The sequence below is a fragment of the Pseudophryne corroboree genome, chromosome 8, assembly GCF_028390025.1.
Source record: "Pseudophryne corroboree isolate aPseCor3 chromosome 8, aPseCor3.hap2, whole genome shotgun sequence".
Lineage (NCBI taxonomy): Eukaryota > Metazoa > Chordata > Amphibia > Anura > Myobatrachidae > Pseudophryne > Pseudophryne corroboree.
Genome location: NC_086451.1, coordinates 142,651,480 through 142,679,166, shown reverse-complemented (window position 1 = coordinate 142,679,166; position 27,687 = coordinate 142,651,480). Strand labels below are relative to the sequence as shown.

Here is a 27,687-nt window from a genome sequence, read left to right as displayed (position 1 = left end):
CCTGGATCCTACAAGTAGTATCCCAGGGGTACAGATTGGAATGTCGAGACGTTTCCCCTTCGCAGGCTCCTGAAGTCTGCTTTACCAAGGTCTCCCTCCGACAAGGAGGCAGTATGGGAAAAAATTCACAAGCTGTATTCCCAGCAGGTGATAATTAAATTACCCCTCCTACTACAAGAAAAGGGGTATTATTCCACACTATATTGTGGTACTGAAGCCAGAAGGCTAGGTGAGACTTATTCTAAAAAATTTTTTGAACACTTACAAAGGTTCAAATCAAGATGGAGTCACTCAGAGCAGTGATAACGAACCAGGAAGAAGGGGACTATATAGTGTCCCGGGACATCAGGGATGCTTACCTCTATGTCCCAAATTTGCCCTTCTCACTAAGGGTACCTCAGGTTCGTGGTGCAGAACTGTCACTATCAGTTTCAGACGCTGCCGTTTGGATTGTCCACGGCACCCCGGGTCTTTACCAAGGTAATGGCCGAAATGATGATTCTTCTTCGAAGAAAAGGCGTCTTAATTATCCCTTACTTGGACGATCTCCTGATAAGGGCATAGTCCAGGGAACAGTTGGAGGTCGGAGTAGCACTATCTCGGATACTGCTACAACAGCACGGGTGGATTCTAAATATTCCAAAATCGCAGCTGATCCCGACGACACGTCTGCTGTGCCTAGGGATGATTCTGGACACAGTCCAGAAAAAGGTGTTTCTCCCGGAAGAGAAAGCCAGGGAGTTATCCGAGCTAGTCAGGAACCTCCTAAAAACAGTGCATCATTGCACAAGGGTCCTGGTAAAAATGGTGGCTTCCTACGAAGCAATTCCATTCGGCAGATTTCACGCAAGAACTTTTCAGTGGGATCTGCTGGACAAATGGTCCGGATCGCATCTTCAGATGCATCAGCGGATAACCCTATATCCAAGGACAAGGGTGTCTCTCCTGTGGTGGTTATAGAGTGCTCATCTTCTAGAGGGCCGCAGATTCGGCATTCAGGTTTGGATGCTGGTGACCACGGAGCCCAGCCCGAGAGGCTGGGGAGCAGTCACACAAGAAAAAAATTTCCAGGGAGTGTGGTCAAGTCTGGAGACTTTTCTCCACATAAATATACTGGAGCTAAGGGTAAATTTATAATGCTCTAAGCTTAGCAAGACCTCTGCTTCAAGGTCAGCCGGTATTGATCCAGTGGGAAAAACATCACGGCAGTCGCCCACGTAAACAGACAGGGCGACACAAGAAGCAGGAGGGCAATGGCAAAAACTGCAAGGACTTTTCGCTGGGCGGAAAATCATGTGATAGCACTGTCAGCAGTGTTTCATCCCGGGAATGGAAACTGGGAAGCAGACTTCCTCAGCAGGCACGACCTCCACCCGGGAGAGTGGAAACTTCATCGGGAAGTTTTTTCCACATGATTGTAAACCGTTGGGAAATACCAAAGGTGGACATGATGGCGTCCCGTCTGAACAAAAAACGGGACAGGTATTGCGCCAGGTCAAGAGACCCTCAGGCAATAGCTGTGGACGTTCTGGTAACACCGTGGGTGTACCAGTCGGTGTATGTGTTCCCTCCTCTGCTTCTCATACCTAAGGTGCTGAGAATTATAAGACGTAGAGGAGTAAGAACTATACTCATGGCTCCAGATTGGCCAAGAAGGACTTGGTACCCGGAACTTCAAGAGATGCTTACAGAGGTCTTATGGCCTCTGCCGCTAAGAAGGGACTTGCTTCAGCAAGTACCATGTCTGTTCCAAGACTTACCGCAGCTGCGTTTGTCGGCATGGCGGTGGAAAGCCGGATCCTAAGGGAAAAAGGCATTCCGGAAGAGGTCATTCCTACCCTGGTCAAAGCCAGAAAGGAGGTGACCGCACAACATTATCACCACATGTGGCGAAAATATGTTGCGTGGTGTGAGGCCAGGAAGGCCCCACAAAGAAATTTCAACTCGGTCGTTTCCTGCATTTCCTGCAAACAGGAGTGTCTATGGGCCTCAAATTGGGGTCCATTAAGGTTCAAATTTCGGCCCTGTCGATTTTCTTCCAGAAAGAATTGGCTTCAGTTCCTGAAGTCCAGAAGTTTGTCAAGGGAGTATTGCATATACAACCCCCTTTTGTGCCTCCAGTGGCACTGTGGGATCTCAACGTAGTTCTGGGATTCCTCAAATCACATTGGTTTAAAACCAGTCAAATCTGTGGATTTGAAGCATCTCACATGAAAAGTGACCATGCTCTTGGCCCTGGCCTGGACCAGGCGAGTGTCAAATTGGTGGTTTTTTCTCAAAAAAAGCCCATATCTGTTTGTCCATTCGGACAGGGCAGAGCTGCGGACTCGTCCCCAGTTCTCTCCCTAAGGTGGTGTCAGTGTTTCACCTGAACCAGCTTATTGTGGTGCCTTGCACCTACTAGGGACTTGGAGGACTCCAAGTTGCTAGATGTTGTCAGGGCCCTGAAAATATGTTCCAGGACGGCTGGAGTCAGGAAAACTGACTTGCTGTTATCCTGTATGCACCCAACAAACTGGGTGCTCTTGCTTCTAAGCAGACTATTGCTAGTTGGATGTGTAATACAATTCAGCTTGCACATTCTGTGGCAGGCCTGCCACAGCCAAAATATGTAAATGCCCATTCCACAAGGAAGGTGGGCTCATCTTGGGCGGCTGCCCGAGGGGTCTCGGCTTTACAACTTTGCCGAGCAGCTACTTGGTCAGGGGCAAACACGTTTGCTAAATTCTACAAATTTGATACCCTGGCTAAGGAGGACCTGGAGTTCTCTCATTCGGTGCTGCAGAGTCATCCGCACTCTCCCGCCCGTTTGGGAGCTTTGGTATAATCCCCATGGTCCTTTCAGGAACCCCAGCATCCACTAGGACGATAGAGAAAATAAGAATTTACTTACCGATAATTCTATTTCTCGGAGTCCGTAGTGGATGCTGGGCGCCCATCCCAAGTGCGGATTATCTGCAATACTTGTACATAGTTACAAAAATCGGGTTATTATTGTTGTGAGCCATCTTTTCAGAGGCTCCGCTGTTATCATACTGTTAACTGGGTTTAGATCACAAGTTGTACGGTGTGATTGGTGTGGCTGGTATGAGTCTTACCCGGGATTCAAAATTCCTCCCTTATTGTGTACGCTCGTCCGGGCACAGTACCTAACTGGCTTGGAGGAGGGTCATAGGGGGAGGAGCCAGTGCACACCACCTGATCGGAAAGCTTTACTTTTGTGCCCTGTCTCCTGCGGAGCCGCTATTCCCCATGGTCCTTTCAGGAACCCCAGCATCCACTACGGACTCCGAGAAATAGAATTATCGGTAAGTAAATTCTTATTATATCCTCTATCCCAGCAGAGCTGGCCTTAGGCATAGGCAAACTAGGCAAATGCCTAGGGCATTTGGTATGCTTAGGGGCACCAGCAGCTTCTGCTGATTAAAATGATATGCAGCATGCCTATATTCTGTGTGTGACTGCGGCTGTATCTGCATAAAAAATGCTACGTTGCAGTGTATTCCTGGAAATCACTGTACTGTAGCATTTCGTATGCAGATACAGCCGCAGTCGCACACAGAATATAGACATGCTGCATATCATTTTAATCAGCAGAAGCTGTTTGTGCATCCTAGCCACATAGTAATGCAAATAAGATGCATTTTCATAAACAAAAGGTGTCCGAGGTTAGCAAAGCTGCCAGCTGACTCATGCCAGGCATCTCCTGCAGAACTAGCGGTGGTGCTAGGGGGCACCAGCCAAAATCTTGCCTAGGGTATCATATTGGTTAGGGCCAGCTCTGTATCCCAGTGTATCTAGCCATTTCCAGTAGTTCTCTATGGAAATACTCGGATGCTGTTTCACTTTCCTTCTGTCTTATGGAGAAAATTTTGTTCCACTTAACTACAGTAGGGAAATACAATCCTAATTGTATGTTAATTTGCCTTACATTCTCCTGGCCGCCCCTGTATCTACAAGAAAAGGTTGTGGTATGCCAGCTACATTGACCATGACCTCAGGTTCACTTCCAAGGCCAGCAATCAATTTAACCGGCTGCAGACTACAGGTATGACCTGACCTTTATTGTGTAATGGGACCTTCCTGCAGAGCATTGGCAGCTACGATATGTGCGGGGGATAGCTGTGGGTTTTCGGGGGTCTGCCAGTCCCTCCTTGGTGGGTACCTCCTTTTTTCCCCTCTATGTGGCTCATAATCCCTCTTATGTGTTCCCTGATCCCAGCTATGTGTTTGGTACCGTGGTTCGTATTCTAGTCTAGGGGGTCTATATTTAGTATGTGTCCCATTACTCCTACAATTCTGAGCAAAATGTCCCTCCTTCTTACAAATGTAACACAGTCTTGGTCTTCTCCAATAATCAGGGGCCTGGGGTTTAGTTTGGTTGGACATCCCTTCCAGCGCCTGTTTACTTACCAGCATCAACCTATCCCCTTGCGACTCCTTGTGTTTAGTGATATTGCGGTCATGCTCAAGTGCAGACTCTCTCAGTGCAGCTACCGTGATACCCCTCCAATTTGGCAGAGAGGTCTGCACTCTGGTCCTCAATGCCTCCTTTAATCTATCCATTAGCACAGAGACAGCTACCTCCCTGTGGTTGGCATTCTCCTTTATATCCTCTATCCCAGCAGAGTCGGCCTTAGGCATAGGCAAACTAGGCAAATGCATAGGGCATTTGGTATGCTTAGGGGCACCAGCAGCTTCTGCTGATTAAAATGATATGCAGCATGCCTATATTCTGTGTGTGACTGCGGCTGTATCTGCATACAAAAGGCTACGTTGCAGTGTATTCCTGGAAATCACTGTACTGTAGCATTTCGTATGCAGATACAGCCGCAGTCGCACACAGAATATAGGCATGCTGCATATCATTTTAATCAGCAGAAGCTGCTTGTGCATCCTAGCTACATAGTAATGCAAATAAGATGCATTTTCATAAACCAAAAGGTGTCCGACGTTAGCAGAGCTGCCAGCTGACTCATGCCAGGCATCTCCTGCAGAACTAGCGGTGGTGCTAGGGGGCACCAGCCAAAATCTTGCCTAGGGCATCATATTGGTTAGGGCCAGCTCTGTATCCCAGTGTATCTAGCCATTTCCAGTAGTTCTCTATGGAAATACTCGGATGCTGTTTCACTTTCCTTCTGTCTTATGGAGAAAATTTTGTTCCACTTAACTACAGTAGGGAAATACAATCCTAATTGTATGTTAATTTGCCTTACATTCTCCTGGCTGTACTCATCAGTGAGAGGCACTTCTACATCTAGTTTACCATCAGTTATGAATTTTGGGATGTCAATATTTGAGGGTAATGAATGCTGAACAGTGAAAAATAGACACACTAATTGGCGCTGAGAATGATTCTTAGATGCCTCTCACTGGTTTTAAATTAAAATGAATGTATTTGTTGACATCATATTCACACTATGTACACACCGTGAAAACAAATAACAATAAAAAATATATAAAATATGTAAAACGTGTATGGTGATGCACAAAATTCAATGTGCATCTGATGAAATACAACTTGCTGGCACTGATCTTTAAATGGGAATGTCACTGAGTCTCACCATGCCTTGTTACTGCGGTGGGCTGGCTGTTATTAACAGGTCTGGTCCCAGGCTGGAAAGCTTGGCACCACCGCAGAAGACTTTTCAAGGCTGTCCAGGCAAAACTCCTTCCCCCTTTCTTTCCAGGCAAGTTGAAACACAATGTCCAAGCAACGCGTTTCGGTGATTAACACCTTTTTCAAGTTTGGATACCGTGCTCCTTCCTCTTCTGCCTTTTAAACCCTATTGATTGGAACCTAATTGCAGGAAATTACGTATTTCCCGCCGTGTTGTCCGTCGCTTTTTGTGCTCCCTGTATATTATGCTCCAGTCCGCCATTCCGGAACCAGAAGTGACGCTTTGCGTTCCAAAGTGTACTTCCGGTTGCGTTCCACCTCCGGTAACACTCGCGGCTTCTCTTTCTCAGATTAAATACTGTCCATTATGTTGGTGCCTTTTATAATTTTGTTGGTTATTTCAGGAATGTAGTCAATCTCTTATCTTTATATTCTTTTGGTGATTCTCGATCACTCTTTAGTGCCCCACCGGCGCCATCTTTGAATAGGGAAAAATCACTAGATTCCATTTTTCCAGGATTTCCTGACTTATTCCATTTCTAGTGTTGTACTTAGTATTCCTACACAGTCCATCCCTAGGTATATATAAAAAAGAAAGAATAAAAAAAGAGTTAGTCATATATGTACTAATCGACCTTTTGACAACAGATGATACGAGAGAGTCATGACCAGGTTTACACATACAATTTTATTCAAAAAACCATTTTAGTTCGAAGTCCACATTGTGGCCATTAGGTTGTATTGTGTCAATTTCAAAAATCCATCTCATCTCACTTTTTGCCAAAAACTTTTCAATATTCCTATTTTTCCAATTGGCTTGTACCAATTGTATTCCAATAAAATGTTTAATGTTCCTTTCACATTTATCATGTTTGTGAACAAATTGGTCAGAGAGTGGATGAGAAATTAACCCTTTTCTTATATTGTAAACATGTTCAGAAGACCTCTTTTTCAAAGGTCTTGACATTTTCCCAATATAAATGAGTCCACACCTGCACTTCAACAAATACATTACATTTCTCGAATGGCAGGTAATGAACTCATTTATCTTATATTTTTTTTTCTTTTGACTCAAACTCTGTTATTTTTCATTCTATATTTTTATGTGTGGTAGTCCTACAAATAAGGCATTCACCACATCTGTGGAATCCTTTAGTGCGAGTTTTTCTAATATTTGTATCTGGAAGGCTACTTTGAACTAAACTATTTGGCTTTCCGATATATGAACCTAGGTACAGATGGCAAATGACTCCCTATGATAGGGTCGTCTAGCAATAATTTCCATTTTTTTTTGAACAGTTGTTCAACTTTTTTATGGTGCGCCCCATACTTGGTGATAAACGCCCATTCATAATTGTTTGTGTCATTCTTCTTTTTCTCCCGTTCGACTAGTAATTCTGCGCGATCTATACTTTCTATTTTCCTTTTTGCTTCTTGTAGAGTAGATTCAGGGTAGCCTTTTTCTTCAAACCTGGTGGTAATTTCTTCAATTTGGGTTTGTAAAACCTCTGCCTGTAAACAATTCCTTTTTAAGCGTCTGTATTGTCCCAAGGGGATGTTTTGTAGCCAGCGAGCATGATGCTCTCTATTGATGGAGATGTATGAATTGGAATCGGTTAATTTTCTATGAGTCTTGGTGAAAATATGTTTGTTCTCAATGAAAATGACTAAATCAAGGAAAGTCAATTCCTTTTTACTGATATTAAACGTAAAATGTATATTGAATTCATTAGAGTTAAGTTCATTACAGAATTTTTGGAGAGAGTCTTCATCCCCTCTCCATATGAAGAACACGTCGTCTATGAAACGCCACCAGCATACCAGGCTTGCCCCCAGCCTTCTTGCCTCATCCACATGGAGTTTTTCCCAATAAGCCATGAATAGGTTTGCATAGTTGGGGGCAAACCTGGTACACATGGCTGTTCCCTTCTGTTGTAAGAAATAGCTGCCATTGAAATAAAAATAATTATTAGCCAGAATGAATGCTATGGAAGCCAAGATGAAATCCTTCAGATCTCCTGTATAGTCACTGGTATCAAGAAAATGTGTGATTGCCTCCTCTCCTTTATTCCAATCTATGATTGTGTATAGTGTGCTTACATCAGCACTGATCAGAAAGCAATTTTCCTCCCAATCTATATGTTCCAATTTGCGCAATACATCCCCCGTATCTTTCAGAAACGATGGCGTTTTTGCCACCTGGGGTTGCAGATACGGATCTATCATAGCTGATAGGTTGGATGTAATACAATTAGTACCTGTGATAATAATAGGACGCCCTGGTGGCTCAGTCAGGTGTTTATGCATTTTGGGTAGAACGTAAATGGTAGGAATGGAGGGGTCACTTATGTTAATATATTCTGCTTCTTCTTTTTTATAGTCCCCTTTTCTAATGCATTATTTGTTAATTCTTCAAGCCTTTTTGTGATCGTGACTGTGGGATCACTCCTCAATTTTTTGTACGTTGAGGTGTCTCCTAATTGTCTATCTATTTCATGGATGTATTTGTTGCGATCCATGAGTACCACACCCCCCCTTTATCCGCGGGTTTAACCACTAGATCGGTGTTGCTTTGCAAGGATTTGGTCGCTTCATATTCCTTTCTTGTGAGGTGTTTCTTTTTTCCTTTGGGGATCTTCCTTAGTTCTTTTGTCATGATAGAATTGAAGCATTCAATATTTGCTTCCGTTACGTGTTTCGGGTAGAAATGCGACTTTTGTTTTAACCTGGATCTTTCCTCTTTTCCCTCTACAGTATTTTCTTCTTCCTCCTGTGTTTTTGATAGAAAGAATTTTTTAACACACATTTTCCGTACAAATTTTTGCAGATCTACAAAAAGATCAAAGGGATTTGGATCGCTGGTGGGGGCGAATTTCAGACCCTTTAGAAGTACATCCTCTTCCTCTTTAGAGAGTGAATATCTACTCAGATTGAAGATTTTGCTGGTACTTCCCCCCTTTGTGGCTGTCTTCCATTATTTTGTTTGGTTTTTCTGCCAATCCACGTCCTTTAGATCTCACAGGTTTTTTTTTTCCTCCCCTTTTTCCTCTTTTTTTGTTTTTCTTTCTTCCTTGAGTAAGGGGGGCTTGTGGGGGAATGGTGACTTCTCCCTCCTGGTCTACCTCTGTGGCTAATATTCTCTCCTCAGTGTTCTTGGATCCCAGGCTAAAAAAGGAGAGGAATGCTCTTGTTGTTTCTTCTGTAACTTATGTGTTGTACTATCCCATCTATTCTTTCTTCGGGTTTCCCAATGTTCGTTCATTTCATACCTCTGATCATATGTGATATTTCTTTCCCTATATTTTCTTCTATTTCTCTCCTGGAAAGTATTCCGTCTCCTTTCTGGTCTCCATCTATCATTCATTTCTTTCTCCTCTCCTTCTCTTTTGTCAGAAAAATGAGGCTCCCTATTTTTATTTCTTGGGTAAGATGGTAATTGATGTACCTTCTTCATCCCCCATTGCGATGCCCCCTGTCTAGATGGGAAATCCTCTTTCCATCTTGGTCTATTTGGTGTTCTCCCTCCATTTCTTTGTGGTTGATGACGTCCCTTTCTTCATACTGGAGTATTCTTTTGTACTAGTGCCACTGAGTGGTCTACTCTTTCTTCCTCATTGCTACTCTTTTCTAATTCATCTATATCCCTTTGGTATTTTTTCTTTTTCTTGATTCTTAATTCCCTCGTGTCCTTTTTCTAATTTGAGGATGATTTTTTTTCTCCCTATCTTATACATCCTCTAATTCCAATGCAGGTTCTAGCAATATTCTGAGTTGATCTATATCCTTATTCAGGGTGGATAGATGACCCTTTCTTTCTTGTATAATCAACTCTATGAGGGCAAGGCTACACCTCTTTAGAATACCGTTCCAATCATTGTTAAAATTCTCACTTTGTAAAATGAAGGATGGTCTCTTTTGTATTTGCAGACCCTTGGGTACTAATTGATTCTCATAATATTGCTCTAATGTGATGATTTCCCACCAGTCTATTTTCTTTGAGCATCAATTTTTCTAATTTATCCAAAAAAGACATTACATCCTCATCTTCCACATCAGTTATGTCAAGACATTTGTTTTTAAAAAAGTCTTTAATCATATCTCTCCTTGAATCTCTATATGAGAACATCTCTGCCGCTGACTGGTTTAAAGTACTCTAAAAGACAATGAACTAGTGATTTTTCCCTATTCAAAGATGGCGCCAGTGGGGCACTAAAGAGTGATCGAGAATCACCAAAAGAATATAAAGATAAGAGATTCACTACATTCCTGAAATAACCAACAAAATTATAAAAGGCACCAACATAATGGACGGTATTTAATCTGAGAAAGAGGAGCCGCGAGTGTTACCGGAGGTGGAACGCAACCGGAAGTACACTTTGGAATGCAAAGCGTCACTTCCGGTTCCGGAATGGCGGACTGGAGCATAATATACAGGGAGCACAAAAAGCGACAGACAAGGGAGTTCCGGAGGAAAACGGCGGGAAATACGTAATTTCCTGCAATTAGGTTCCAATCAATAGGGTTTAAAAGGCGGAAGAGGAAGGACCACAGTATCCAAACTTGAAAAAGGTGTTAATCACCGAAACGCGTTGCTTGGACATTGTGTTTCAACTTGCCTGGAAAGAAAGGGGGACGGAGTTTTGCCTGGACAGCCTTGAAAAGTCTTCTGCGGTGGTGCCGAGCTTTCCAGCCCGGGACCAGACCTGTCACTAACAGCCAGCCCACCGCAGCAACAAGGCATGGTGAGACTCAGTGACATTCCCATTTAAAGATCAGTGCCAGCAAGTTGTATTTCATCAGATGCACATTGAATTTTGTGCATCACCATACATGTTTTACATATTTTATATATTTTTTTGTTATTTGTTTTCACAGTGTGTACATAGTGTGAATATGATGTCAACAAATTAATTAATTTTAATTTAAAACCAGTGAGAGGCATCTAAGAATCATTCTCAGCACCAATTAGTGTTTCTATTTTTCACTATTCAGCATTCATTTCCAAGGAAACACTGTACTCGTTTCCCAGACACACTAAAACTGCAAGGAGATTCTGGACTGCGCAGAAAAGGGTGTAAAACCATTTTTATAATATTTGAGGGTAGACTCGCTCGTACCACTGTCCGACAATCTTTGTTTGTGGGCTGGTGGGCATTGCCTAATTCTTTAATTAATTTCTGGCATCTAACTAGATCTTTTCTGGGATTGGGGAATTCTGACATAATTGATCTCAGTTCTGATCGGGACCAAGGACAATGCATTGCAATGTTCCTGATGGGGGTTACTCCCTGATTATCAGTCTTCCCATTGGGGACTGCAATCACCCTGACTGGGTTTAACTCAACCACTTCATTTCTGTTTGTCTCTATAATATGGGGAGCTATTGTCTCTGCATAATGTATGGTTCCGTACTTACCGGTGGACACGACCTCACTCGCCCCTTCACTACATCCTGTATGGTAGCTGCTAGAGATATCGTGCTAGGCTTGTCATCTTCCTCACAACCTTGGGGAGAATTCAAAATGGGATACAACTTGCAAGGATTAGGGTTAACACATTGATTATGCATTTTGCTATCATTTACCGATGCACCATTGGTTGTAGCCAATTTCTCCCCATCAACATATGGTGGTGGTGGTGCGCTCACAATCACCTTCCTGTCAGGTTTGGAACTTGCTGTGCGAGCAAGCTCCCTAAGCACATCTCCCTCTTGTTGCCACAGATATAAACAGTCGTTATGTCTGATCCTCAGTTTCCTAGACTTGATCAGACATATTCTATTTCTTACATTCTGCAATACCTCTGGTTTAAAACTACCCATCCTAGGAAATGATGCCTTGTCCCCCGCAGTCATACATACCCATTTATCACAAAAAGCCTTTGTGCGTGGACCATACTTACCACACATTATTAACCTTGCAGACCCTTTTGGCCCTGCTTCTTCTTCAGCCTGAACCCTGGCTGCCGAACGCCTCTCACTTGTGTCCTTGGCTCCCATTGTGGGCCTTTTATACACAATCCCCAAATGCACAAAGAAAAAAAATTGCGAAAGTCCTTACCGAGTGCTTTCACTCACTCCTGCCCATGCTAGCCTGTACTCTGAACCACTCCAACAGTGGAAAACCCGGTGTACCCAACCTCGGACTCCTATCAGACCCTTCAGCACCGTAATTTCTTTCAGTGGAGGTTCTGTTGGAATATTTTTCCTGAGAGAGTCAGCAAAAAATTCCTTTTCGGTATCTTTCCACTGGAATTTTTATAGGATGAGAAACAGACTATCGATCACCCTTTCCAGTGGATGTCCACCAGGGAGATTTCCTGAAGAGCGGAAAAACCCCTTTGTTTACACAATCACGTCTGTGTATGCTTCTACAAAGTGCATATGACACACCTGCGTAAAAATAACACAAATGGTATCACGTTGCGCCTCGTAGAACACACGTACATGTGGTCCAATCGCACAGCCTATAGATACTCATTATCTATAAGCCCTACGATCACTATCACGCTACACCTAGTCCACTTCAGACCACCTAGTTCCCCTAGACCACCTAGTCCACTTCAGTCAATACGTAAGGTTGCGAACCTTTCACGCCGCGAGCCTCTTCTAACTCAGCGTCTCTCATGGGATCCTGTTTTTTCCGGGTTCAATACATCCACCCCTGCTTTCAGCATAAACACAAATACACAATGTTTTTCTGTACAGAAAAATATCTCTCCCTTTGATTGATAGTCTATCCCAGAGGTAGTACAATTTAAACAAAATATTATAATAATCTGCTTTTTAAAATCGGTTAGTTATGTGCTATAGTATGAATGTATTCTATCCCGCCTTAAATTGAACTGCTATTGTGCGGTTATAATTTGCACTCGCAACTTTATGCAACCTTGCGTAAACACGAGACCGTGCGCATCCCTGCCCCACATGCGCACTCCTGTACGCTGTCCTCGCGTACCGTACCACGTGTACAAAGGTGCATTCGCAACTCAATAAACCACACTATCTCGATAAATATGAGCAACAAAACAAATACTATTGCTCACTAACACAACACAGAATTGTTCCGTACACTCGCCGGAAGTCACCCACATGGGCAATCCTCTTTTGAATGTATACCTAAACGTTTAGGCCGGAACTGCGTTTCGTGTTTTACAATTACTCCCTTAACACGCTATTTCAAATATATATATAGCAAATAAATGTATCCGATTTATCACAGATCTATAATGACTGTAATAACCTATGGCAACAATATGTGAGAATGCATGCAAAGTATTGGTACGCTTTGTGCACGCTTTTGCTCCAAAAATTACACAGATAATAAACCGCTTTGGAATATTGCCCTTGAAATACTGTACAGCTGGATACCAAACACCACCTCCTAACCAAATTCTGTCCCCTCATATCCTGTAAAGTTGAATTCCTCTGTTGCTATACCTCTGAAGCAAATGTAACTTGCTGGTGTGGTGCATGTAGGCTATGTGTAAATTATACAATATGGGGGTATTTCTGAGTTGATCGCAGCAGGATTTTTATTAGCAGTTGAGCAAAACCATGTGCACTGCAGGGGAGGAAGATATAACATGTGAGAGAGAGTTAGATTTGGGTGGGTTATTTTGTTTCTGTGCAGTGTAAATACTGGCTGCTTTATTTTTACACTGCAATTTAGATTTCAGTTTGAATACACCCCACCCAAATCTAACTCTCTCTGCACATGTTATATCTGCCCCCCTGCAATGCACATGATTTTGCTCAACTGCTAACAAAAATCCTGCTGCGATCAACTCAGAATTACCCCCTATGTGGATTAAATATCAGAAATGTCTTTGTGGCTTTGGGCTACCGTACATACTCATACCACGCACTAATACGCAGGACTTTGTGAGCCAACATACGTAACATGCGTGTATGCACACGCACGGCAGAACAAGCACACGCACGGAGGCCACTCTGTGTGGTGTTTGCACGTGATGCGTGTGGGTCTAATATTTTCGACTTCGACACTTTTGTGGAGTCCGCGTCAGCAGTCCACTGGCGTAACCACAAGCCCCTGCGTGCCGACACTGCCATAGCAGTGGTACATGTGTTAAGCACGCCTATTTGCTTTACGGCTTCCACCATAAAGTTTGCAGAGTCCTGTATATGCTGCAGGAGTAGGACAACATCCCCCCTAGATAAGGAATCTAACCCCTCAATTAGGTTACCTGACCATGTCGCAATGGCTTTAGTGATCCACGCACATGCAGTAGTGAGTATTTGGGCTACCCCAGCAGCTGTGTACAATGATTTGAGTGTAGTCTCAATTTTATGTTCAGCCGTGTCTTTTTATGGAGGCTGCACCAGGAACAGGCAATACAATTTTATGTGACAGCCTAGAGACTGATGCATCCACTATCAGTGGATTTTCCTATATTTTCCTATCCTCCAGAGGTAAAGGAAAAGATGAGCGCAACCTTTTAAGGATCTGAAACTTCTTATCAGGATTAACCCTTGGTTCTTCAAACAGGGTATTCAGTTCTTTTGACACAGGAAAAGTAACTGAGGACTTCTTCTTTACATTAAAATAAGATTCCTCACTCTACTCTGATACCTTATCAGGAATCAGGCACGGATACAGAGGGGGGCGGTGGGGGCGATCGCCCCCCCTAGCACACTTCTGCCTACAGACAATCTGTCTGTGAAGTCCTGCTCCTTAACCCCTTCCTATCTCAGCTGGCCGTCAGCTATAGTCAGTCAGCTATAGTCAGTGGTGTGAGTCGCAGCAGCTCACAGCGGGTGCCCCTTCCTCCTCACTCACCCTTTTGGCCTGCACGGCAGTTAATCAATCAACATAGTTTGTTGATTGAGACTGCTTTCATCTCCCCAGCGTCTCCTTGCTGATAACAGATCCAGGAAGTGTGGCTGTGTGTTGGGGGCGTGGCTTCACTTATAAGACAGGCTAGTGGGCTAATACAAACAGTATACTATAGTGTGTTTACTTTTTTCCACACTGAGAGCATGCTGCATTCCTGCACCCAGAGACCAGCCAGAGGGACTTTCCTGCCAATCTGTGCCATTGACCAGCCTGTGGAAAAGGGACCATCTTACCAGCCTGTTGCAGAGGAACCAGCCAGTAAGAGATCTTCTTGCCATATTCCCTAGGCAGGGTATTACAGGTTGAGTCTCACATATGTGCGATACAGTAGAACAGAGGATGTCTGTAGTAGATGCACTTATAGGTTTTAAAATATTCCTTGTATTTCATAATATTAAACATTACATATCATGTCCTGTCAGTGAAATACTAAAATAATAGAGAGATGCGTGTAAAAGTACAGAAAATGTGTATAAAAATGCTATACAAGAAATATGGTGTATGCTAATCTGTCCTCTATTTGGTTACTTTCTCATAACACCATACTCCTTCTACAAGGTATCAACTCGGAATTGTCCTCACCGTGTAATTCCCCTACAAGGTGCCCTCACTATAGCCTCACAAATGAGTATTAAGTTTAACGTCTTCAAGTTCCTGTATAGCATTGGTCCTATAATGTGCATCAGTTTATATATCAGTGGGAGAGATCCCTTGATTATAAATGGCACCCTAATAGCTGGTAGGGATATATTGCAAGATAAGCAGGTAAAGGATTTGTTAGTGGGTGTTTGGTATAATAATCACTTCTACAACACATCAAATCAAAGTCCCCCAATATAACATCTATCCAAATCCCTAGAAATATTTCAATTGCTTGATATGGTGCGTCCTCGGGAGCCTCACTCTCTTATAACTGATGTCATTACAGACAAGGGGCCTAATTCACACCTGATCACTGCTGTGCATTTTCTCACAGCAGCCGTTCAGGTTTGAACTGCACATATACGCTGGTGCATGCCAGACAGCCGACGGCCATCTCAGCCCTGCCAGGCAGAGGCGGACGCTGGGCAGGAGGGTGCGGGCCGGTGGCGTTTTGCTGCCTTTTTAGGGGTGCGGTCCAGGCAACGCAGGTGTGCCCGGACCGTGCGGGGGGCAGGCTGCTGCGTGACGTCACACGCAGCTGCTGTGACCCGGTCAGTGACTAGTAGCTCCCTGCCTGTGCGCAGGAGCTGCGCTGGTAGGGAGCTACTCATCAAGTACAAAAGCATTGCCGCTGTGCGATGGTTTTGAACTTGTACGGTGGGGAGTCAGACATGCGGGGCGGACTAGCCTTGTGCTGGGTCCCCCCCCCCCCCCCCCCCGCATGTCTGAGTAACTGATCGTAGCTGCACGGCTACGATCAAGTTTGAATTATGCCAAATGTCTTGTCACTACTGTTGCCACAAATGCCGTATTTTGATGGCCCTCTATTATGCCATCCATATGTTCATCATAATTTATGACACGTCCTGTACAGTTGTGATACCTACAGTATACAAAGTTGTAATTCCCTAATATTGGGGTATAACAAAAAAATATTAAATTAAAGCAGAATGTCTGGATTAATTATGATTGACTTATTCTATATCAGCACCTCATATTAACATGAGAAACATTAACAATCTGATAATAGATTTATAAAATAGACAATCCTAGCAGTGCGCACAAGCAGAAAAAAAGCAGCTCGGTGAGCTCAATATTTTACTTAAAGGTATCCTCACATCTTCACCAAATATGTGCCAAAAAAGGTTGAATAGAAGTTATCCAGCGCTACTGCATACAGTATGTAGGTCATTCATAAATATACCACTTCAGATACAGCAGATGTCATATCTCACAGTATACTTCTTATTAGGCTCATTCAGATATACCCAAAATGTAAGAGATAAGCAATTATAGTGAAACACTGTTTAATAATTGTAAGATTTAATATGAGAAAAACGAAAACATATAAACTCCACACAGATCACATGTATTTCCAAGTGGCCAAATTTTGACAATTCCAGCTAGACATGAACTGTTATTTAAGCAGTTCAGAATGCACTTGAAACAGTGCAAGTCCTGGGTTCTCCCACTGGTGCAGGCTCAGGTTTGGCTGAAATTTACAATTATTAAACAGTACTTCACTATATTTGCTTATCCCTTTCATTGGAGATAGCTGAATGAGCCTAATAAGAAGTATGACATCTGCTGTATCTGAAGTGGTATATTTATGAACAACCTACATATGCAGTAGCACTGGCTAAATTCTATACAACAATGTGATAATACCTATAATTCCTTAAATTAATTGTATCAATCAGATAACTATGGTATACTTGCAACATTTTTCTGGAAAAAAAAGGGTGGTGGGGGGATTTCCCAAACCTATGTGGCACATAGATGCAAAAGGGATTTTAATCTACAGGTGAACTCCTGCGAGTATTACGTACTCTCACTTAATCCTGGTTAGTCTCAAACTCCATTATTGGACAATTACAAATGTGGAATTCATCTATTAGGGTTGGCAAGTGTTGAGTACTGTGTGGGATTATCAAATAATTGGTCTAACCCCCCAAGACTCTGTGCCTAAAATCCCCTTGGTACTATTCAGCAGTTCCCCTTATTATAATAATATAACAGGGTATTATAATGTGTCTTCCCTTCCTGGTTCAGTAACACATAAAATGCCAGTTGTTACCATTTGTATCCATAAAAGTTGCTAGTATCCCAAAGAAAGGAATTATAGGTATTATCACATTGTTACTGTTTCTCATTTTAATATAATGCGCTTATATAGATTCAGTCAATCATCAAGGTTTATGATAATACTGTATTTCATAACGACGTTGACATATAAACCTTGATGATTGACTGTCTCTATATCAGTACCTCATATTAAGATGAGAAATAGCTGCAAATAATTACTCCAGACATTTTGTTTATATTTAATTTTCTTTTGCTATACCCCAATATTAGGGGATTATAACTTTTTATACTGTAGGTATCACAATTGTACATGACGTGTCATACATTATGATGAACATAAGGAGGGATTTGGATAGATGTCATATTGGGCAACTTTGCTTTGATGTGTTGTAGAAGTGATTATTATACCTAACATCCACTAACAAATCCTTTACCTGCAATTATACCTATTTGTGTGATGGATGAATTTGGACGGGAGAGGGGAGGAGTCAAGATGGGAGGGGTCAAGATGAGAGGGGTGGAGTCAAGACGAGAGAGGGGAGGAGTCGGGACTGGAGAGGGGAGGGGTCAAGATTAAACCGTAAACCGCCCCCCCTAAAAGAAAAGTCTAGATCCGACCCTGTCAGGAATATGCAGAACATCTCTGATAGCCTCTATAAGAGCCTCTATTCCCTGTGACGGAGCCACATTCCCCCCCCCCCCCCCGCCCCTCCAAGTCTACCTCACCCTCCTCCATGTCTGATCCATGAGCATCAGAGTCAGATTGCAGGATATGGGCCAGAGATTGCTTTTGCAGACAAATGGGAGGGGACTGAGACGCTGTTTTGGGGACTGAGTCTCTGATCATAAACTCATCCACAGTTTGGGGGTCATTCCGTGTTGATCGCTCGCTAGCAGTTTTTAGCAGCCGTGCAAACGCATAGTCACCGCCCACGGGGGAGTGTATTTTCACTTTGCAGGAGTGCGAACGCCTGGGCAGCAGAGCGCCTGCAAACACATTTTGTGCAAAACAAGACCAGCCCTGTAGTTCCTTATCCTGTGCGATGATTGCTGCGACGAGTGACACGGTAATGATGTCAGATACCCACCCAGCAAATGCCCGGCCACGCCTGCGTTTTTCCAAACACTCCCAGTAGACACCCAGAAACTCCCACTTCCTGTCAATCTCCTTGCGTTCGGCTGTGCGATTGGAAACGTCACTAGAGCCAGTGCAAAACTACAAAGGACTTCGCACCGGTACGACGCGCGTGCACATTGCGGTGCATATGCATGCGCAGATTAGCCATTTTTTTCACTGATCGCTATGCAGTGAACAACGGCAGCTAGCGATCAACTCGGATTGAGGGCCTTTGTTTTCAAGTATTGCGTCTCTTTCTCATTGCGGATGGCTTTGTAGAAAGAGTGGAAATCATTACTTTGAGAGAATTAACCCACTCCGGTTCAGTTCCACTAGCTTGTGAACCCTGAGTACCCAGTAGTGAGCCCCCTGGTGAAGAGGAACACTCCGCTGTACAAGAAACTCTCTTTACCTGACATAATGCAAATGTGACTGCACACACACACACAGGAAAAGGTTAAGCACAATTAACCCACAAAGAGTCCTTCAGGGAGACACAGAGTTGTTTGGAGCCAGCCCCCACCACGCCCTTATCGCTTATGCGAAGCTTATCTGGGTCGCAGACTAAGTACCCTGATAGGGGACTTAGTACACTAATAGTCGCTTTCCCCTGCTATGACCTCCTGGTACCACTGAGGTAATCTGGAGTCACACTGGAGGAGCTGCGCGTCCCTGTCCTATAAACGCCTGTGTCCACTGCAGAGGGAAAATAGCGCTGGTGAGCTGCTGTATACTCTCATAGTGAAGCCCCGCCCCTTCAACGGTGCTCGGTCTTCCCACTTTTTTTATACTTACTGAGGAATCTGGTGCTTAAAATGGAGAGAAACCGTTTTAAGGCTGCGTTGTCAGTCTGGGTACTAAGTAAGTACAGTATACTGAGTACTGAGACGCAGTTGTGTACTGTGTCTGGAGACGCATTCTACCCCGTTTACAAGCCGTGCGTCTCCGTACCCTCATGCCGCCATAATGGCTGGCTCCCCGCTAACCGGGACGCCGGCTCAGTACTCACCACTCTTCATTCTTCTGGCTTTGTTAGGGGTGCCGGTGTGCTGCGGGATCGCCGTGGTGGGGCTTGCGAATAGTTCCCTCAGGAGCTCAGTGTCCTGTCAGTGGGGAACAGGACCATTAACCCTTTAAGGGGTTGAGCCATTCCCCCCCCCCCCCTAAGTCACACGAAGCAGGCAGGCTGGTGCCAACCAGCCCTGCCTGGAAACAACAAACAGAAAATAAATGTAGAACACTCCTCAGGAGCTTCCTTCAGTGTGACCAGCTCCTCCGGGCACATTTTCTGAACTGAGTCTGGTAGGAGGGTCATAGAGGGAGGAGCCAGCCCACACTATCAAATTCTTAAAGTGCCCATGGCTCCTAGTGGACCCGTCTATACCCCATGGTACTAAATGGACCCCAGTATCCTCTAGGACGTAAGAGAAATAAAAAAAGAATACATTAAGTTTACAGTTACACACAAATAGGAGTCATTAAAAAAATGCTTGTTTTCATTAACTCTCTGTTGATGGTGGAGGCATCATGGCTGCTCATAATGAGCAGAATGCCCTCCAATCCGGCAACCATGATCTGATTCATCTCCTCCTTTATCTTCTGCTCCATGGGAAGCCACTGGAATATAAGAGGTGATACTCCTTGTTAATATTGGTTTTCTTTGGCCATCTTATTTTTTGTGTAGCGGTGACAATCGTTGTAGCTTTTTTTGCTGACCTCCGCTTCATGTTGTGTCCCTTTAGATGGCATTAACACTTGATGCAATGTCCTTCCAGACCCTAGATCCTGACTCCAAAGAGTTTCTTGTAGTGACGATGGACTCCATCAATCAGGGAATCATTCTCTGAGCTGGTGAAATGAGCAGATCTGGTTTCCTTTGTCTTGCTGCATCTTTGTCCTGGATCCTGTTCTCCAGATGATGTTTGATCCTTAAACAAAATTATCCTAGGTAACTGTGTGAGTATTCCTGGCTATGTGTGAAAATACCTGTGTGAGTGTGTATGTGTGTGTCTACTTGTGTAAGTGCATGTGTGAGTGTCTGAGTGAGTCTGAGTTTTTGTGTAAGTGTACATTATGTAGGTGAATGTGCTTGGGTGTGTGTAAGTACCAATGTAAATAAGTGTGCTTGGATATGTGTGTAAGTACCTGTATGAGCGTGTCTGGGTATGTGTGTAAGTGTACATAGTGTGCCTTGATATATGTGTAATTACTTGGGTGAGTGTGTGAGCATAACTGGGTATGTATGTAACTAAGAAACTAGTGTTACAGCGCATATGGATTAGAATTTAAAAAGGTTTTTTATTAAAACATATATATATATATATATATATATATATAAAATATGCAATTTATACCACCGGCCGGTCAATATACCATTACAATAATCAATTCACATATGAACTGTATGTAACATATATTATAACAAATTACTCTATATCCACTTTAAATTCTTAATAACACCTGTTGTAGTGGTTAAAATTTAACATATCCGATGTTTACTGAGGCTAAATAGCACACACAGTTCTTTTCTGTGAGACTATATAACAGTCACTTTTGTGAAGAAAATGAAATAGGGTTGTTCCTCACATTAAGGGGGTCATTCCGAGTTGTTCGCTCGGTAAAAATCTTCGCAACGCAGCGATTTTCCGCTTAATGCGCATGCGCAATGTCCGCACTGCGACTGCGCCAAGTAAATTTGCTATGCACTTAGGAATTTTACTCACGGCATTTTCATCGTTCTGGCGATCGTAATGTGATTGACAGGAAATGGGTGTTACTGGGCGGAAACAGGCCGTTTTATGGGCGTGTGGGGAAAAACGCTACCGTTTCCGGAAAAAACGCAGGAGTGGCCGGAGAAACGGGGGAGTGTCTGGCGAACGCTGGGTGTGTTTGTGACGTCAAACCAGGAACGACAAGCACTGAAATGATCGCAGATGCCGAGTAAGTCTGGAGCTACTCAGAAACTGCTACGAGGTGTGTAATCGCAATATTGCGAATACTTAGTTCGCAATTTTAAGATGCTAAGATTCACTCCCAGTAGGCGGCGGCTTAGCATGAGCAAATCTGCTAAAATCCGCTTGCGAGAGAACAACTCGGAATGACCCCCTAAATGTGGGTTTTTACGCTGTCCCATTTATATAGCCACAGCCTGTTGATAATGTGAGCCAATGCTTCCTCTAAAAGCGTGTCTGGCCAGACATTTATGCAGTACGATCTCACCACTCCTATTTGTGGATTCTTTCACCGAAAATATCCTCCCCGGCTGCTGGTGCTTTCAACCTTTATCGTGCAGTCATCTCTGGGGGATTGTAAATGAAGGTGAAGAGTTCCTGGAGCGTTAGTGCTGGTTATCGAGATCTCCGGATGTAGTGGTATGAACAGCAATTAGATGAGTAATTGACGCGTTTCCCCGCCTCCCTCCGGGCTCAACGGCTTCATCATTCTGACCACTACATCCGGAGATCTCGATACCGGTGGTATAAATTGCATATTTTATATATATATATGTTTTAATAAAAAACCTTTTTACATTCTAATCCATATGTGCTGTAACACTAGTTTCTTTGTTGCTTGTTTGATTTTTTTAATCTAATAGGGGTGAGTAGCCCTATGTTACTGGCAGCATATTGATTGGAGTGACAGAGCGCTAGATTTAGTATTGGTTGTTATGTATGTAACTACCTTGGTGAAAGTGAGTGTGCCTGGAAACTGTCTAGGTGTAGGGTGGGGTGAAGGTATACCTGTGTTCTCTAATCTCTTGGCTGTTGCTTTGATTCCATCACTGGTGTTCTACAGTATCCTTCTGATTAGGCTCTGGACACCACTGCTCATCCATGTCAAAGGAATCTTCCAAGTAATGGGTAGACCAGGGTGGATGCATTCTCTTTTCCCAAGACATTTCTGTTATCTAAAAAAAAAAAAAAGAAAATGTAGAAAAATAGATACAAAAATAATAAAATTGAGACCTACAAAAATGGGTGTCTGCATGATTAGCCATGTGGTCACATGGTATGGGGCTAGGGGCAATAGGGGCCCCTAGGGAGTACATAGGTTGCCATGTGGTTGCATGGTATGTGGAGGGGTGGCCCTAGGGGTACATGGATGGCCATGTGGTCACATTGTATGGGGCTGGAGTGCCATATGGGCCCATAGGGCTACATGGATGGCCATGTGGGTTGCATGGTATGGGGAAGGGACCCATAGGAGTACATGGGTACCCATGTGATTACATAGTTTGGGGTTGGAGGGCCATAGGAGCTCCTAGGGGTAACATAGGTGCCCATGTGGTCACATTGTATGGGGGAGGGGGAGCCTCTGGGAGTACATGGGTGGCCATATGGTCACATGGTATGGGGCAGGGTGGCCATAGGGGCCCATAGGGGTACATGTAAGGGGGGTAGGGTGGCTATAGGGGTGCAGGGTTACAATGGTACTCCCAGGGCAAAGATAAAGGTCTTCTCCTCCAAATGTCCTTTGGCTGCTTGTCTTAGCTGCTGTTGGGCTCCAGCTGCTATGACTGATGCTGCTGGAGCTGCTTCTGCAATCACTCTGCTGTGTGTGCATGCCACAAATAGAAAACCAATTAATCATACTGCAACAACCACCTTTACACACTGTAGGCTGATCAAAATGGTGTCTGGCACATGCCTGGATAGATACTGCGATAAAACAGCAGAAATGCGATAAGCCACAACCCCCTAATCATGAGATTGATCACTATTCAGGAGAAGAAGCTGGAACCTTGCCTCTAATTAGAAAGGCACAATAAAGCAAAAGTAAAAGTTTTCTCATGATGACCACGATAACCAGACACCCGTGATAATGCCGCTATTATTGCATATAACTGGATACCGCCCATAGGCTAGAGAGATAGGAAGAGATACTGTAAACGATTTATCAAGCTTGGGGGTAAATTTACTAAGATGGGAGTTCTGTTTAAGATGGGATGTTGCCCATAGCAACCAATCAGATTCCAGGTATTATCTTCTAGAAGGTGCTAGATAAATGAGAAATAGAATCTGATTGGTTGCTATGGGCAACATCTCATCTTAAATAGAACTCCCATTTTAGTAAATTTACCCCTTGGAGAGAGATAAAGTGGACATAGAAAAAGCTCCAACCAACTAACTCCTGTCACTTTACAGGCTAAAATGACAGGGTCTGATTAGCTGGTAGATTACCTCTTTACTAAATGTCTTTCCAAACATTAATAAATCTGTCCTCAAGTCTGAGCATTAGACAGGGCAGGCAGAAATTCAGTAATGGTCCATACAGATGTGTCCTCATACATTGTGGCTTCAGCTGCACCAATCAGCCCCTCTCACAAGGTGACAAATGTGCTATAACCAGCTCTATTTGAGACTTACAACACAACAGTGGTATGTACGAAAGCAGATAGTATAGAGAAAAATCTATTTTATCTGCAAACATCCAGTGAATTTACCATCACCGTATGGTGATGAAAAATCTTTCAGATTTTATAAAATCAACCTGCACTTTTGTAGATTATCATTTTTCACATATCATAGGACCACCTGCCAGTATGCGTGCTAAACTGGGGCAGCTTCTGTGAGGCTTGGGCTGTGCACAAGATCTTGTGATGTTTTTGAGATCTTGTGCATGCTGGTCAGGAGGAAAGACACAGCTATTCCTTACCTTAATCCCTGCCCCTAACCATCCCTCCAGTGCCAAACCCCCCTGCAGCATAACCCTAATCTACCCCGTAATCCTTCCTTATCCCTCCCATCTGCAGCATAACCTTAATGTTGACATTCTGACAATCCCAACATTTCACCTGTCAACATTATGAGAATGTCTATCACCATTTTAACAATGTTGACATCATAATGTTGACATTGTGAATGATGACTTTGTTATTACTGACCTTTTGATTACATCCTGTTCAACCACCTTATTCACTCATTTAAAGAAAAGTCGGTGTAACAGAAAAGGTGGTAGAGACAAATTCCTCTAATGCCACAACTAAGTCAAAAGAAACCTTATGGTGAATCTTATGAGGCTTGATGCTGCCATCTACCTGAGATGAGAATAGCATTCATAGTTTGCATCAGGTTGCATGGGAGACTAGCCTCCAATACAACTGTGCTAAGTCACTAGTGAAGAGGGACTAGTTCATCTTTCATGTACTGTATCCACCTTCCCCTAACTCTGCTTATTCAAACCTGCCACTAATTAGGGATGGCCATCAGTGGGTTAGCCATCAATGGATAACCTCGATGGTGTGAAAATCTGAGCTCCACTATTGGGTGACTGTGTGAGAAGGACTCTGTAAAGACTTATCAAATACAGATATTCCTATGCCTAAGCTGCAGAGTCTAAAATACAGAGACAAGAAAAATATGCAGACTGTCTCCTATTAATTAGAAAACTGAAAGAGCCACAGTTGCTTTGCAACCATATCAGGACCTTGGGGAGCACTGAATCTTGCCTATTACAAACAAGAAAAAATAGAAGGGTCCCTCCAAAGCCGTGAGTACTAAATTTCTGTGGATACACAAACAAAAGACTGTTGTATCCCGTGGCGGCTGATTACCCACCTGGCATGGGGAGCTGGTTGATCATCTCTTGGCTCCTTGTCCCCTGCCCTTCTGGTGATTGATCGCTAACATTACTGGCTTAAGTCTGTGGGTGGGGCTTAAGTTGGCACTGCTTAGAAACAGCCTGGCTTCAACAGACTGCATTGGCTGCAGCCCACAGAAACCAGAAAGGGCTGACACATTAGTAGGGGAGTGTTTCCCATGGGAGGTGCTCTTTCTGCTATCGCAGTCCTGCTCTAACTGGAGGTGCTCTAACTGCTATAGCAGTTTTTAGCAGCTGAGCAAACGCTATACCGCTGCCCACTGGGAGTGTATTTTAGCTTAGCTGAAGTGCGAATGAATGGATCGCAGAGCGGCTATAAAATATTTTTGTGCAGTTTCAGAGTAGCTCAAAACCTACTCTCACTTCAGACTGTTCAGTTCCTGTTTTGACGTCACAAACCCGCCCAGCGTTCGCCCAGCCACACCTGCATTTTTCCTGGCAAGCCTGCGTTTTTCCGAACACTCCCTGAAAACGGTCAGTTGACACCCAGAAATGCCCACTTCATGTCAATCACACTGCGTCCACCAGTGCGACTGAAATGCTTCGCTAGACCCTGTGCAAAACTACATTGTCCATTGTGCTTGTCCGACGCAACAGCCGTTTTGTAGCCTGATCGCTGCGCTGCGAACAACTTCAGCTAGCGATCAACTCGGAATGACCACCATTGTTTTGCCCATTAGCTAACAAATTTGCTGCTGTGATCAGATCTGAATTAGGCCCCAAGTACAGACCCCTGTGGCACACCACTGAGTACCTCAGTCCATTTCGAAAAAGTTCCATTTACCACCACTCGTTCCCTTTTATCCAGCCAATTACTCACCCAAATGCATAATGTGCTCCCTAGCCCAAGTTCTCTTAACTTGTAGATAAGTCTCATGTGTGGTACTGTATCGAAAGCTTTAACAAAGTCTAAAAAGATTACATCCACCTCTTTACCCTGATCTAGGTTTGCACTAAAAGTTTCATAAAAGCCTATTAAGTTAGTTTGACATGATCTATCCTTTACAAATCTATGTTGGTTCCTATTAATAACCTTACTATTATTACAATACTATTATTTTTCTGTGACACTGCCGGTCAGACCGCAGTGTATAATCATACATGTATTTTGACACCGTAGGTGGTACCCCAACTGTAGGTGGTCCATCCCCAGAGGTGCTTTGCTGCAAATAAAGGGGTATTGAGTTGTCTATCAAGGTGCTGCTATGTCTGTCAAGGGGCTGCGGTGTCTATCTGTCAAGGGGCTGCTGTGTCCATCCAGGGGTGCTCTGCCCAGTGTAAACACAATAAAAGCTAATATATATATATATATATATATATATATATATAGATACATATATATATATATAAAATATTTTTTTGCTTTACCACAGTGTACTATACTGTTATTGTTATATACATGTATTTTTAGACATAGGTGGTACCACAACCGTAGGTGGTCTGTCCCCAGGGGTGCTTTGTTTTACATAAAAGGATACTGTGTTGACCATCAAGTGGCTGCTGTGTCCGACAATGGGTTGCAGTGTCCAACAAGGGGCTGCTGTGTCCGCCCGTCAAGGGGCTGCTGTGTCTGAAAAGGGGCTGCTGTGTCTGGTTGCTCTATCAATCTAGGGTGTGCTCTGCCCCAGTTTAAACAAAATAAAAGCTAAAAATAAAGTTTTAAAGATATCTTTTTTTTCTGCTATACCACATTGTACTATACTATTATTTTACTGTGACACTGCCAGTCTGACCGCAGTATATCATACACGTGCTGTGACACTGTAGGTGGTCCATTCCCAGGGGTACTTTGTTGTCCATCAATGAGCTGCTGGGTCCAATAAGGGGCTGCTGTGTCCATCCTTTAAAGGGCTGCTGTGTTTGTCCATCCACGGGCTCTGCCCTAGTATTAAATAGAAAATAGGAATTTGATTACCTACCGGTAAATCCTTTTCTCGTAGTCCATAGAGGATGCTGAGGTCCACATTAGTCCATGGAGTATAGACGGGTCCTCCAGGAGCCATTGGCACTTTAAGAGTTTGAGAGTGTAGGCTGGCTCCTCCCTCTATGCCCCTCCTACCAGACACAGTCTAGAAACTGTGCCCAAGGAGACGGACATCTTCGAGAGAAGGATTATACACAGATAGTGGCGAGATTCACACCAGCTTACACATTTAGGCACATCAAGCTAACTAGCTTGAAGCTCAGCAACCACTGAAACATTACTTACCAAGTAACAATGCAGTACTCGACTAAAACAAAATTGTACTGAACGAAATAACGATAGCAGGAAAACGAAGCACTGGAAGGGCGCCCAGCATCCTCTACGAAAGAGAAAAGGATTTACCAGTAGGTAGCCAAAATCCTATTTTCTCTTACGTCCTAGAGGATGCTGGGGTCCACATTAGTACCATGGGGATGTACTAAAGCTCCCAGAACAGGAGGGAGAGCACGGAGGCTCCTGCAGAACAGATTGACCAAACTTCAGGTCCTCAGAGTCCACAGTATCAAACTTGTAGAACTTTGCAAAACGTGTTCAACCCAGACCAAGCTGCTGCTCGGAAAAGTTGTAACGCAGAGACACCCCGGGGCAGCCGTCCAGGAAGACCCCACCTTACGAGTAGAGTGGGCCTTAACAGATGTAGGACATGACAATCCCGCCATAGAATACGCATGCTGGATAGTGAACCTAATCCAGCGAGAGATCGTCTGCTTAGAAGCAGGACACCCCATTTTCTTCGGATCATACAGGACAAACAGCGAGTCAGATTTTCTGTGACGAGCAGTCC

At 43.7% G+C, this 27,687-nt stretch overlaps 1 protein-coding gene and 1 long non-coding RNA gene across 8 annotated transcripts in view; one reads left to right on the top strand and one right to left on the bottom strand.

The window, feature by feature from the left end:
• Nucleotides 1-14,507, bottom strand: part of LOC134947566 (uncharacterized) — a 32,430-nt gene extending 17,923 nt beyond the window's left edge. Inside the window, exon 1 of the long non-coding RNA XR_010182626.1 lies at nt 14,419-14,507. This is a non-coding gene — a long non-coding RNA (uncharacterized LOC134947566). The remainder of the gene's footprint in view (nt 1-14,418) is intronic.
• Nucleotides 1-27,687, top strand: part of FRMPD3 (FERM and PDZ domain containing 3) — a 1,010,703-nt gene that overhangs the window by 553,989 nt on the left and 429,027 nt on the right. Inside the window, exon 1 of one of the 7 annotated variants that reach the window (XM_063936985.1) lies at nt 14,626-14,733. The exons of 5 other annotated variants lie outside the window; for them this stretch is intronic. The gene's annotated coding sequence lies outside the window, so the exon portion shown is untranslated. Of the gene's footprint in view, nt 1-14,625; nt 14,734-20,176; nt 20,268-27,687 lie in introns of those variants that run through there. One more of the 7 variants, XM_063936984.1, reaches the window with a different exon arrangement.